This window comes from Humulus lupulus, chromosome 3 (genome assembly GCF_963169125.1).
Source record: "Humulus lupulus chromosome 3, drHumLupu1.1, whole genome shotgun sequence".
NCBI classification, from domain to species: domain Eukaryota; kingdom Viridiplantae; phylum Streptophyta; class Magnoliopsida; order Rosales; family Cannabaceae; genus Humulus; species Humulus lupulus.
This window is the reverse complement of record NC_084795.1, coordinates 76,627,736-76,639,337: the sequence shown is the minus strand read 5'-3', so window position 1 is coordinate 76,639,337 and position 11,602 is coordinate 76,627,736. Positions and strand designations below refer to the sequence as shown.

The window sequence follows — 11,602 nt, the reverse complement described above, 5'->3', positions numbered from 1 at the left end:
CTAATACCATGAATCTGTCCCAGACCCTTCCGGCTTAAAGCATCAGCTACCACGTTGGCTTTCCCTGGATGATGCAAAATCTCACAGTCATAATCTTTCACCAACTCCAGCCAACGCCTTTGCCTCATATTCAAGTCCTTCTGGGTGAAGAAGTACTTCAGGCTCTTATGGTCTGTATAAATCTCACACTTTTCTCCATAGAGATAATGCCTCCATATCTTTAAAGCAAAAACCATCGCTGCCAACTCCAAGTCATGAGTGGATACCTCTTCTCGTACTCCTTCAGCTGACGAGAAGCATAAGCTATAACTTTCTCTGATTACATCAAAACATAGTCCAAACCCTGATGAGAAGCATCGCAGTAAATCACAAACTTTTCCTGGTCTGTCGGAAGACTCAGAATCGGAGCTGTAATTAACCTCTATTTCAATTCCTGGAAGCTGTTCTCACATTTATCTGAACACACAAACTTCTGACTCTTGCGTGTCAGCTCGGTCAACGAAGTAGCAATCTTTGAGAACCCTTCCACGAAACGCCTATAATACCCTGCCAAACCAAGGAAACTTATAACCTCAGAAGCATTCTTTGGCCTTGGAAAATCTCTGACCGCTTCAATCTTTGTTGGATCTACTTTAATTCCCTCCTTACTGACAATGTGCCCAAGAAAGGATACCTGAGACAACAAGAACTCACACTTCTTGAACTTTACAAACAGTCTGTGTTCCCTCAATCTCTGTAGAACCAACCTCAGATGCTGCTCATGCTCTGACTCCGTATGAGAATATACCAGAATATCATCGATGAAGACGATCACAAACTGGTATAGATAATCCTTGAACACTCTGTTCATCATATCCATGAAAGCAGCAGCGGCATTAGTCAATCCAAATGACATAACTAGAAACTCATAATGCCCATACATGGTACAAAAAGCGGTCTTCGGTATGTCTCCCTCCTTGACCCTCAACTAATGATAAGCAGAACGAAGGTCGATCTTAGAGAATACTGTCTTACCCTGCAATTGATCAAACAGCTCATCTATCCTTGGCAAAGGATACCGGTTCTTAATTGTCAACTTATTCAATTCTCTGTAATCTATACACATCCTCATAGAACCATCTTTCTTCTTCACAAACAGAACTGGCGCACCCCAAGGTGAGAAACTAGGTCTGATAAAACCCAAATCCAACAGCTCTTGCAACTGTACTTTTAATTCTTTCAACTCAGCTGGGGCCATTCTATATGGTGCTCTAGACACTGGCTCCGTCCCTGGTGCCAGTTCTATAACGAACTCTATCTCTCTGTGTGGTGGCAACCTTGGCAAATCTTCTGGAAACACATCCAGAAACTCACAAACAAGTCTAGTATCCTCTGGTCTCACTAGCATGACCTGGGTGGTATCAACCATACTGGCTAAGAATCCAATGCAACCTCCTTTCAATAAATCCCTAGCCCTCAATGCAGAAATCACAGGAATACGAGGTCCATGCACAGCACCAACAAACACAAAAGGATCCTCACCTTCAAGCTCAAAGGTGACCATCTTCCTTCTGCAGTCAATGGCTGCCCCATACTTTGCTAACCAGTCCATACCCAGTATCATATCAAAGTCAGTCATAACCAAATCTATCACTGGCAAAGATCTAACCCATCTCCTGGATACAATTAACTCCCCAGTGGGTAACAAAGTACCAAACCCCACAGCATAGAAATCACAAGGTCTACACAATCTATCAATAACACTACTAGCAACAAAGGAATGTGTAGCACCAGAATCAATCAATACATTATAAGCGGTTCCAGCACTAAGAAGCTGACCTATAACAACTAAGGGAGAACCCTCAGCTTCTGCTTAAGTCAATGCAAACACTCGAGCTGGGGCCGAGCTGTCTGCCATCCTGGGTTCTTCCTTTCTTGCCTTAGGGCAATCCTTTTTAAGATGACCCACTGCTCCACAAGAGAAGCAGGCCCTTGCCCTACACTCTCCCAAGTGATGCCTCTTGCATCTAGGACACTCAGGATAGGACCTCCAGGACTCATTACCACCTGGACGACCCATAGAAATACCACGGGGCCGTCTGTCAGGACCTGGAACTAGGAAGGTGTCAGGAACCTTCCTCTTCTAATCACTGGGGCCAACACCCCTACCAGAACCCACAAATGGAGGACCTGGCCTCCTGAAATCCTTTCTGGCTGCACTGTCACGCTAGATCTTAATCTCTACACTCTCAGCTGTGAGTGCCTTCTCCACCACCTGTGCATAAGTAGTAACTCTTGCCACAGTGGTGATACGTACATCTCGGGCTAACCTGGGCTGTAACCCCTGTAAGAATCTCTCTCTCTTGGTCCCATCAGTGGGCACTAACTCCTTGGCAAACTTTGCCAAACGGTCAAACTTTAAGGCATACTCGGTAACAGATAAGCTTCCCTGAAGTAGCCTAATAAATTCCTCAGCTTTCGCCGCTCTAATAGCGTCATTATAATACTTTTCATTAAACAAGGTCTGAAACTCCTCCCAGCTCAGGGTATTAACATTCTTGGTCTGGGCAATCACTTCCCACCAAATCCAGGCATCATCCCGAAACATATAGGTAGCATAGGCTACCCTCTCACTACCAACTACCCTCATAAAGTCAAGAATAGTGGTAATCATGCTCATCCATTATTCAGCCTTGGCAGGATCTGCACTGCCCTCAAATACAGGAGGTTGTTGCTTCCTGAACCGTTCATAAAGAGGTTCCCATTTGTTTCCAACCTCAGGCAGCTGTCCAGTAACTGGCACCGACACAGAAGGTGCCTCTGCAACACTGGCCACTACAGGCACTTGCTGCTGTCTCAAGAGACGAAGCTCCTCTCCCTGTTTCTGCAATTCCTTAAACAGTTGCTGCCAGTTTGCAGGTGCTGGCTGTGGAACTTGGGATTGGTCATTCTCTTGACCCTGACTGTTATTATTCTGGCCTGGATCACTCTGGCCAGCTGACATGTCTGTCTGCCCTGGATTCATTCTGTCACTGATACCTTAGTGAAACAATAATCAATACGGCCAGTCAGGTAGTAATAACTAAACCTCTTGCCGCCTCACGGTCCAAGAACAAATAGACAATTATCACATTCCACAGTCATTCAATATTCACAAACAGATACATGTTTATGGCATTCAGAACTCAGCATGTATCACATAATAACTCATAAACAACCATACTAATAAGCAGGTGCCAGCAATCTCAGTACTAATTAGCACACATTTTCTGAAGATATAATATTTCAGGGCACAGGTTCAACATGGTATCTCATGCGCACAGGTAAAGCATATATACCACATTTAGGAAATTATACATGTAACCACATAAATAGTTACCAAACCATGAGTCAAGCTTGACTTCAGTGATGTGTATACATGCCCAGCCAGTCTACAGGAACCTTAACCTTGGCATTGCTGTGATACCAAGTTGTAATGCCCTGGCTACCCCAGAACAGTTACGGTGAACAATGAACCGGAAATTTGACTCGCTACCCGAGTCCTTTGGTTAAAAACGTTATCTAAGTGTTATTATCAGGTTAAGGTGAAAAACCAGTATAAAGAAAAGGATATATCTCATTAAGTATATAAACTGCTCATGAACCATTAAAAACATTTACAAGATGTTTATAACACAAAATGGTCGCTACTGTTTCAAATTTACAATCCCCGCCGACCTAAGCGGCAAAAATAGGGTAAACCCCTAGTTCCTCTGAGAACTCCTCAGCCGTGGTGGTCAAGTGGCCGCATATGTACACAACACCACCTAAGCTCTCCACTCAAGGTTGGGTGAGCTTTTCTTTCCCTTTACCTGCACCACATAGCACCCATGAGCCAAGGCCCAACAAGAAAACACAATAAAGCATGATATAATATCAACAATGATCATAATAATCATTCAGGACCTACAGTCCAAAACATATAGGTGACTGAAGCCAAAAGTCACAAAAGTGGGTACAGCACCCTCTAGCCATGTGACGATAGGGTCACCAGGGCTTAACTGATAAGTGGTTCTTTCATAAGTTTGATCAGGATAGGTGCTGGTGATTGGTCACCAACATAACCTTCCTCCCGACTCTAGAGTCGTAACTATGGACAACGTCCCCTAGCCATGTGACAAACAGTCACCGGGGCCATATGCCCTGGCTATGAACATCTGGTCTTAGACCAGGCAAGCGCTTATAAGTTCTTCGAATTTAGGGTCGATCTAGAATTAATGCCATAGAGACATTCAATGCATGTTCATCGACTTTAGGGTCGGTCCAGCATTAATGCCATAGAGCCATTCAATGCATGTTCATCGACTTTAGGGTCGGTCCCTGACTAGTCATTGCCATTAACAAGTAATCAAAAATCACTATCATTTAATATGCAATCCATGTCCACATATATCAACCAACATGCTTCAATAACAAACCATGCATGTCAATTACCTATACAGGGTGCAACTGTATTCATACACTGTTTTCTTACCTCTGGTTCGAGTGAAAGTTATTATAAGAATGACCCCTGAGAATGATCAATCTTTAAATTCCTTGATGGTCACCTGGTCATAACCAAAATATAGGATTCATCAATAAAACTGATAACAGAAGGTTCCCAAACCAAAACCTAGCCTCCGAGACATCAAACACTACTCAACCGGGTACTAGGTTCGACCCCAAGCCCTAAGGCTTGAATTCCCAAGCTAAAAACATAATTCTGGCAAAAAAGCCACTAAGGGTCACGACCCGCCCTAGCTGCGCCGCGGCGTGCCCCTCAAACAGAGGCAACCCTCTCTGCCAAACACCATGAGCCGCGGCGCACCACAGCCATGCCGCGGCTCAATACCCAAATTTGCCAAAAAGACAGCACGCACAAGCAAACCTCCCCTGCATTTTTCCCTTGGAACCAAGCCTTCAGACCAGCTCCAAACCTCCTTCAAACACTCAATTCAACCTCTAATCATCACCTATAACTCACCCTCATCAAAACCCAAGCTAAACTTCAATCAAAACCTCCATAAATCCAAACTATCGTCAAGAAATCGTAGGCTGAAAAACTAAAGGAAAACATAGTATAAACCAGAAACTTATGGCTGAACTCACCTCAAATCCGAGTTTGAACCTCCTTCAATGGTTGAACCAAGTCTACAAACCCAGTCCCTTGATTTCCTCGCTTGAAACCCCACTTTGATCTCAAAAACTCCAAAGGTAAGATGGAGGAGAATGATGTACGGGAAGGAGAGAGATAACCCTGTTTTGCTCTGTTTTATTCTATATGCTTCTACAGCCAACTAAAGGGTTATACAAATCCATCCAAATGACCTAAATGCCCCTAGGTCACTTAAGGCTTCTAAAATCATTCCAAGGGTAAAATTGGTACTTTCCACTTATCCCGTTAATCATAATTAACGCTTCCCAATTCCCGCTAATCTCAATATCCTCAAACACCAATAATCCATATCCCGTTACCCTATTATTCCCAGTAACTCTCTAATCATTAAAAACACCCCGAGACTCACCTCGAGCCCCGAGCTCAAACCTGTTATGACCAAACCGATAAATCATATTTAAAGATCGTCTCATGCCGAGATACTCGAGCCAATCCACATTATAATGTGGCCTCACAATATATATCATTGACATGATAACAAATATTCAATTATGCCCTCAACGGGCCAAATTACCAACACACCCCTGTAAACAAAATGTGGACCCACATGCAAGCATTTAACATCATATTATAATATAATTCTCATAAACATGCATAAACACATTTAATGGCATAATTAAACAGTTGTGGCCCTCCCGGCCAACTAATCCAGCCATTAAACCATATTAGGGAATCCGGGGCATTACAATTTGATTTCCTGAGAAAATTGGAAAACTCTAGTTAATACAAAGAAATCTCTGTAGAGACCATAAAACAGATACTACTTCAAAGAAATATATAAAATATGACATAATGGAAAATCATAGGGGGCTGAAAGAGGTTGGATTTGGGCACCCTGGCTTAGATAATATTGCAGCAGTGACTAATTTAAAGAGACTGAGACACTTATTTCAACTTTAACTAACCAATTAGATGACATACATCATGATTCAGGCATCTCCAGTTCATTTTGAAGACTTCAGTAAATTTATAGCAAAAGCAAGGACACCGACAACCTTAATTTTATAAACAAACTCTAAAGAAAAGTCTACAAAGTTTGTAATAAAGATCAGACCAGGCTACAAAAACAGTGTTAGTCCTTGAGGTTTTACTAGGAGTAGAGTCCTTATTGGTCTATGATTAATAAAGGGATCTGCTACTCATTTTTCAGCTCTTTTGTTTTGCTTCATCAAACTCAATTTGCTCTTGTTTTTCTTTCTTTTTCTTTTTGCTTGAGCAAAACATGCATGAGAGTTAATAACCATATTTATATATTACCTTTATTAGTTATATTCAAAGGTATCATGTAGAGTTATTAGTGACCGAATATTACTTCTGTATTCCACAAATACTCTACATGGCTATCTATCTAAATGGAATTTTAACAAATTTGACCATATATTATAAACAAGGTAGCAGACAAAAGTGAAAGAAAAAAAATGAATAAACTTAAACTGTACACAAATAGCAAACCCTCAATGGCAATTGTTACTTTGTTAGAATAAAAACTTGTCAATTTCTTTATAGACCATATACTTCTTGGATTTGCAAGGTCAAAATATTACATTAATAGATGAATGAAGTAAGGGTAGAGACTCTTACCATAAAATGCTCTCCACTTGCAAATGTAAAAGCCAATTAAAATCATCCCACAAGTTAATCCAATAAGAATAGCTATAATTATCACTGCTCTCTTCACCTTAAGATCAACTCTTTCTTTTCCTAAATAAATTTTTGGAGCAAGAAAAGAAAATATTAATGAATTAAAATAGAAGGAAAGGAATTTGAACTTGATAAGGAACTAAAATTTTCAACCTGTAATCTGTACCAGTTGTTTTTCAAGAATGACCTCTCTCTTGTGTCCAACACTGCAGCAGTAAAGAAAAAAAAAAAATCAGTGGAAATAGATCAATCACAACAATCGGGGAATAGAAAACGCATAATATAAAGGTGAATACAGCAAGGTCAATCTCTATTAAATATATCTTCGATTGTATATTTAGGAAGGCACCACTAATCAGTAAATAACTAACTTCACGAGCTCTAACACCAACGAAATTGTATACATTTAAGTTCTTTGCAATAAGAGCCGAAAAACTCTGCAAAAATGTCATTGGCGTTCCTGGGGTTGAATCTAAACACATTTGGACTATCCACAGTTTGAAAGAAAGTAGCACCACCACCAGGGAATCCCCCTGCTGCATCAGGGGGTGGCACTTGTCCTTTGAGACCTTCTTCAGCATATTGATCGTATATGGCTCTCTTCTAAGGATCACTTAAAACCTACAACAAAAACCACAGAAAGAATCATATCAACAAAACCAGAAAACTCATAACAGAGCATAAGATACTGAGACAAACATATACCAAGTGTTAGCAACTGTTCTTGAACATAGCTTTTTAACATATGGATACTTATTCAAACCCTCATTTACTTCTGGCCAAACGATTGAGATCACATCTATACAAAATAAAAAATACTAACTATATGCTCAAACCAAGAAACAAGTAAAATAGAAAATTATCCAACTGTTAATTCTTAATATTCAAACATCATATTCTAATTTCAAGAAGATTCATACTAACCAGGACATATTGGAAGCACTGTAATTGACATTCCAACAAATGCCAAGGCAACAGTCCGCCCAGCCAGCCCTTCAAGACCATCTATTAAATTAACTCTGTTTCCCATAGAAACAAGACAAAATGAGGTCAACCAGTACCCATTTTATTCAGGGAGCAAAACAAGCTATCAAAGGAGACAGAGATGAAAATTGTGATACTTCTCCTACCATAATTCTTGGAGTGAAAATATGTTGAAACTTTCGGTTTTAGTATTTAAAACTAATAGCTGAAGTATTTTAGTATTTAACCAAGCTAGTTTTTATTAATTTCTAGTTCCAGCTATTAACCCAAAAGATTATATACACATATAAATATATGTAGAATATATTAAGAAAAAGTTGTAAATATGAGCAGAAAAAATTATGAGACATATATGTCATTAGCAAGACAGAACATAGTGTTTCCTGAGTAGAATATGTGTGCATATGTGTGCATATACACTTATACATACATATGTATTTTTATCTCCCTTTTCTTATTTAATTAAATAAAATCTGATTTAATGTCAACTATTGCTTATTTTTTTCAAATATTTTCAACATGAGTTTTTAAAAATAAAAACACCAATATTATTACAAGAATGTATAGAGAGGCTGTGCAAGGGTTTTCTCATTATATTTTATGGGGGTTCTAAGTGAAGTAAGATTGCTTGTTTTTTTTTCCTGGGATTGATTTTTAAGTGTCTTCAAACTCAATATTTCCACAGTTTCTTATTTAGATAACTATTGATAAACATGACTTGTATATATTATTTATGTCTTAATAATACAATTGCTTCAGTTTTATCATGTTTTTACTCTTTCTTGTTAACTAAAGTTTAGATGAGCTACATGTACCACAAGAATAAGACTAAAAAAATAAGACCACAAAAAAAAATCAATAAATAACAAGAACAAATAATGAGAAGTAAGAAAGATACATGGCTAATGGATTTAGAATATCATCCCTATACATGCCATCCCTTGTAAACCACTACCAGTGATGTAAAGGATTTTTTTCAATAAGATACTAATAAGGATTTCACCTTGTACTAATACACCCCAGGATGATATATATAGAGGGTAAGTAAGTATGTCAAGGCACTACAAGAATCCAGAGAAGAACGAACTTTAAATCACCAAAATGGAAAATTGTTACACATCACAAGCACATTCAACATGAAATATTTCCAATTGTAAAATGGGAAAAAAAAGTAGAGCAACTAAGGCAAGTTGAGTATAAAGAAGGGAAAAAATACACACACACATAGAGTATGGCAGAGATATTCTTACAATAGGATGTGCCAGCAGCTCGCCAAAGTTGTAGATATTATCCCCAAGCAGTGCTGAAAGTGATAAATCAAATGTCAAGTCCTAAAAAATTGTACAAAAAAATCAAAAAACTGAAACTAACAGTCAAAACAGTTGGAAAAGTTTAATGCATGCTGTTGGTCAAACAAAATTTCTCTAAAGAGGCTCCAATTTAGAGAATACATTTTTAAAAAATCTGAATTTATTCTTCTGTCAGGTAACTTATTATTTCAGTTACTCTTTAGTAACTTATTGTATCCACTACTTTTCGAAACCAAATATGTAATAGATAAATATTAACTTATCCACCTGACTGGCTATGTAAGCAGAAAAGAAAAACAAACAAACAGAGTGATATGTCCAAAAGTAAAAAAATAAAAACACATTTTCATTACTTCAAAAGCGTTATTGTACAGTTTGGTAAAAGATATATACTGTAGAAAACATGAAGAAGAAGAAACTATATAGATCATCTTAGTTTCTACACAAAACAATAACATAAGGAAAGATTATAACATAAAAACACAGTGAACTCAACAAAGCCTTTAAAACTTCCTCATCTCATTTCAGAGGAATTTGATTAATTCCTGAGACTATTGCAAAGCATTTGAAATAGAATAAATAAAGTCCAAGAAGCCTGTTCCCTTAAGAATACCTTTACTAGTCAATAGCTCAAAATCCAACAACAGCAAGAACCCAATTACAGCTGCCTTCCCATTTATAATCTCATTCTCCTGAGCTCTCATCAACCACCATCCTTACCTATCAAGCAAAAAATATGACATTAAAGAGAAGAAGAAAAAAATACTTACTGTATGAGCACGCAAATCAAATGCAGACCTGTCCGCAATACCTACACACTCAATCCAACCGTAGGAACACTCAATCTCAGCATCCCAGCAGTCACAAGCATAGTGAGCCATTTCATTTGCAAGGTGCTGGCGGAACCGTAAACGTTCTTCGTTTATACCAGGACGAGTGAGGAAAAAATAAACTCTCCCAATGAAGTAGCCGAGAGTTTCATTATTAACAATTCCCTAAGTGACATGTAGCACTATAATCATCATCACATGCTTAGAGACAAGGGAGCAGAGAAAAGAAGATATTGAATAAAAGTTATGTAAACAAACCCTAGCAACTGCATAACCCAGACAAATTTTCTTCGCAGACTCGCCAGACATTTTTTCTTCCCTTGGGAACATTAGAAACTCCAATTTTGCAACTTCTGCAAAGTTTGGGTGAGATTTGTCTTCGGGATTCACAAAGTGTTCAATCTCAGCAAGTGTAAATTCACGAGCTCTCAAAAGCCTTTGTTGAGGAGAAATCTGCAGATATATACAATATTCTTGGAATGAGATATTGTTTAAGGTTTTATTAAAAAAAAAAAATGGACCTTGCAACATTGTCACAAATCAATGGGACACAATTTTGGGCACAAAAGAAGCATAGCACTAAGGAATGCAACAGCTACATTACATGGCTATTTTCTATTCTTATAAGAAAGAAGAGGACCAAAATACTAGTTACAAAGACCCGTTACCAATTAGAAATAATATGAGCATCCTATGCAAACATAAGTGCTAAAGTCCAAAGATAAGAAAATTAAGAACCTCATTTCTGAAAGCCTGGCCAATTTGAGCAGCAGCAAAAGGAAGCTTGTTCCCATTGTAATAGTACAAGTCTTTGAAGTTAACAAATATGCCCTGTGCAGTTTCTGGCCGCATGAACCTACAACAGAGGAGATTTAATTACATATCATTACTGACCAAACAGCAGTCTTAATAAAAAAGAATCGCTAAGAATAATTAGTACCAAAATGTAACGTGCTCACCCAGGGCTCAAGCCAGATGGGCCTATTGATGTTTGGAACATAAGATTGAATGGATATGGATCAGAAAGTGGATTCTTAGTGTCTGGAGCTGTAATGCCATACTCCTTAAATTTGGCACCCAGCTCTTCAGCTGAAAGATCATCCAAAACAGCAAGTACGCGCTTCAGTTTTGCTGCCTCCTTGGCAGTTATAGAAAGGTCTTTTTGAAGCTTTTCACTGCAGAAGTCCTTGAGCAAGTGATCGACACGATAGCAAATCCCAATTTTCTCATCTTTAACCATAAGGTCAGTAAATTTATCAACATGACCAGATGCTTTGATAAAAACCTCTGGGGGACACAGGGACAGTCAACCTCCAACATGTTCTCCTCAAGAACAAAATGCTGCAACAAAACAAATCCCCGCCTCTTAGCAGACTCCATATAAATATATAAACACACACACACACACACACACTAGGATAAAAGAGCCTAATTCCATAATCACAACTAGCGGAAACAAAAACCCATAACAAAATTACTCACCTCAAAAACTCAATTGAAGAAATCACCTACACCATTGATGCCAAAGACTACCATTGAACCACCTTTGTCACACAGCCCGAGCCCCCATCGCAGCGTCACTATTGGGTGAATTAAAAGCATTATCTATCAAATAAATGAAGCAAAAAAAAAATAAAAATAAAACCTGTTGTCAAGACCATCTG

General features: G+C 38.6%; 1 pseudogene; it reads right to left on the bottom strand.

Annotated features, from left to right (window-relative positions):
- Nucleotides 1–10,631: 10,631 nt before the first annotated feature.
- On the bottom strand, nucleotides 10,632–11,318 carry LOC133824415 (glycine--tRNA ligase, mitochondrial 1-like; annotated as a pseudogene).
- Between the last annotated feature and the right edge of the window lie 284 nt (nucleotides 11,319–11,602).